Source organism: Caloenas nicobarica, chromosome 2 (assembly GCF_036013445.1).
Source record: "Caloenas nicobarica isolate bCalNic1 chromosome 2, bCalNic1.hap1, whole genome shotgun sequence".
NCBI classification, from domain to species: Eukaryota; Metazoa; Chordata; class Aves; order Columbiformes; family Columbidae; genus Caloenas; species Caloenas nicobarica.
This window is the reverse complement of record NC_088246.1, coordinates 86,846,632-86,850,049: the sequence shown is the minus strand read 5'-3', so window position 1 is coordinate 86,850,049 and position 3,418 is coordinate 86,846,632.

Sequence of the window (3,418 nt, the reverse complement as noted above, 5' to 3'; positions counted from 1 at the left end):
ATCTGGAGAGTGTCAGTCAACCACATGATTTCGTCCACTTCTGCTGACGTAAACCTGAAGTACGGTCACTTAAATCAGTTCATCTTTGTGCAGTTCGTGCCATTTAGATTCTGTTTCTAAATCCTGTTTTCTGTTTATATTTGCTTTGAAGAGGAACACAATGAGATGAAAAACTCGTTCTTCTAAGGTTTTCCAGTCTCTTGTGTGAATGATATTAAGACTTGGGGTTCAACTACTGACCTGAGATTGGCTGGGTTGTTTTTCCTCTTATGATTAAGTGGCAAAGTGAGTTTGTATTGCCAGAAGCATATCTGCAACACAGGGAATGGACCAAGACAGACTAAAAATTTTGTTTTGCAGACAGGCCAGACTTATTTTTGGTGGCTTTGGCTCAGTCATGTTTCACAAACCTCATTCCATAAGGGTTTTTCCTGCCTTCCAAACCTCAGTTGTTTTAACAATAACAATAACAAATTATAAATGTCTCCATCTGTAAGAGAGCTAACTTGATCAAATTGAAAGGCTCGTGTTACCCAAGACATAGGGAACACTGTGCTTGAGTGCTCTGCAGACATTGTCCTGAAACACTGATCTTAGGCCCTGAGGAGAATTTCTGGACAGCAGAGTCCCTACGGCTATAGAATTTCACAAAATAGCTGTCTTTATGAGTAATTTAGAAGTAGCATTGATTCTAGACTGCTGGTTTTGGTTTCCTTGCAAATGGATAGGTAGCTTAAATATAGGCCTAACATTTCACCTGACATAGCCAAAAGGCTGAAGAGGAGGCCGTACCACCATGTGTAGTTTGCTGCCAAAACTAATCCACAATTAATTCTGTAGTTCTATAGTTTCTTTCTTGTATATTGTTACCTGGCTAGTCCTTATCAGAACCCCAGTTATGTAAGGGGATTTAAGCCCTCAACAGCTTATTTTCTTTTCTTTACACAAGCCTGCAGTGAAACCATGTTTGCTTATGAGGCAAAAGAGATGTTACAGACCCCCTACTGCTGACTTGAGGCATGTGTCTAGTACACCTTAATGAACAGAACCCTTCCACTGGCTTAAAAACAAAGGCCTTCAGGCATAAAACTCATCAGTCTGATATTCCTTTATAATGAAAAAAAATGAAATTCTTTGATTTTGCCTATGTTTGTTGTAGAAATGACAACTACAACAAAGTAGTTGGTAGGGAAGGAAGAGACATGAGGTGTATTTCATATTAAAGTAAGAATTTTAAAAATACAGCAAAAGTTAATTCTGGAGCTCTGTTTTCATTGTATTTTACTGTCGAATGAATCAGAAAGAAAATGTGTAATTTTATTAAAAATACGAAGTAAATCCAGATGTTTATATACAGTAATGTCACTACAGTCTACAACAAGCATGTTATCCTGTTAGGTTTATTCCTCTGAACACAAGCAAACACCTCATGCTGAGTAAGACTGAGGCTTCTGTTCAAACAGCAGTGGTAAGACTGTGGGACTGCAACCTCCTGTATGAAGGGAAAATTTTAAGACTAATACACATAAAGTCTGTGGAAACATAATACACTGGGCTCTTTGTGCTCTGGAAACATGCAACAATTTCTTTTTTTTTTTTTTTTTTTTTTTACAGTGAGGATTTTTTTGTTACATTTGCAACTCTACTAAAACATTTTTATTAACTCTATCTAAAAGTACGCCAAAACATTGGCTAGGGAAAGCAGTTCACTGTCTGGGAAAAGTTTTTTTCTTGTGATTCCACTTGTGTAGGGTATGCGTTTGGCTTTTAACCCGATGGTCAGGTTGTAGCAACCTGAGAGAGAGTCCTCAAACCTGGAGGCATCTGTCAAAAGGAAACTGATTCCTTACTGGAAAGGGAGACTGACATGACTGAATCTGGAGCTTCACTACATAAAGATCCCTCCTGTTATCTCTTCTGGGCCAGACTTTCATCCCTTGGGAAGATATTCACCCAGAGCATGTTTGCAGTGACTCAACTCTTTCTGTGACATGCCCTGGCCATAGGCCTGATACTAATTAGTCTGATGGGATGCCAGTTCTGCAAAGGAGAAATGATAGGGTCCTGCTTCTTTGAGAGTCCCCATCTGGGTCAAGCACTGACAGAGAAAGTTAAGGCAGCCTAGCATGAGTTTAAAACTGTTTGAAAACGCAGTGCTTTATATTTAATCAAATTGAGCCCCATGGATTAAAAGAGGAATTTCTCACTAAGAGAAGCCCCATAGTCTTGTGTCTGTGTGATGACAAAGTGAAAACCTCCAGCATAATCTATTATTTGTAACTTTTGGTTCCTCTGACCCCTATGATTTTTTTGTGTGGAAGTGTATTGCAGTTAAACTGTTTGAAATGTTTCAGTCAGTGAAGTCATTTGGGCAGGAATAGAGGTGTGGGGACTGTTCAGGCACTCTTTTTCCATTCCTGTCTACAGTTCTAGCTTGGTTCTTTGGTTTCGTGCATTGATGCAGTATTTAAGTAGACCACTACAGCCTATTTTTCATTCTGAGGAGAGACTGAGGATCAGCCCTCCCAAGACTGCCATGATCCCAAAGTGGTTAAATACCGTAGTGTCTGAGGCAGTGACGAAAACTGCATGCATTTATCCTGTATTGTTGACTGAATCACATATTTTGTTCATACATATTGATACATAATGTCCACAGTAAAACACTTTTCACCCAGAGAAATGCGAGTGATTCACCAAAAAAAATTAAATCCCTCATTGAGGCAAGGAGTTCTTCAATAGCCAGACAAGTTGTGGAACACGACCCTGTAAGGTATCTGGGTGTACTGACAGACTTTGCAGTCTCCTCTCTCCATGCTCCCGTGCGGCCTGAGTGAGGAGCTGGCACTGTGAGGTGAGGGGACACGGCTGTGTCTCCCAGTGGCCATCAGCAGATAGGAGGGTCTTGGGTGTCCAGCAAGATGTCGAGGTGCATTTTGGCAGTTGGAAGCTGTTGCATAGCTGCCTGAGCTTCTCTTATTCCCATTCCCTTCGTTAGGCTAGACCTTATTTACACAGACTGTGCCACATCTGTTGGCAGGATCTTTGTGAACATTTCTGTTGTGTACTTTGAACAGTGTCTGTTCCACAAACATTAATTCTCATAGATACTTGGATGAGCTGTGCAAAGGGCATTGCCCTAGCTTTAAAGGTGATGAACACAACACAGAGAAATTAAAGTCAAAGCTCTTTGGTGACTTGGAATACCTGGCCTGAGGTGTCTAAAGCCTGAATGGTAAAAAGCCCATATATACTCTATGGTATGTCCAAAGCATGGGTGCCCCTCTACAACTTCATGTGTAGCTCTGTGTGCTGAGAATTTGAAAGCCAGACTGAAGGGTCTCCTGTGAATGCCTGTAATTTACGCTTTTGAAATTTCTATTGGATGAATGTCCTGCACCCCATGGGGGCTGTGTCA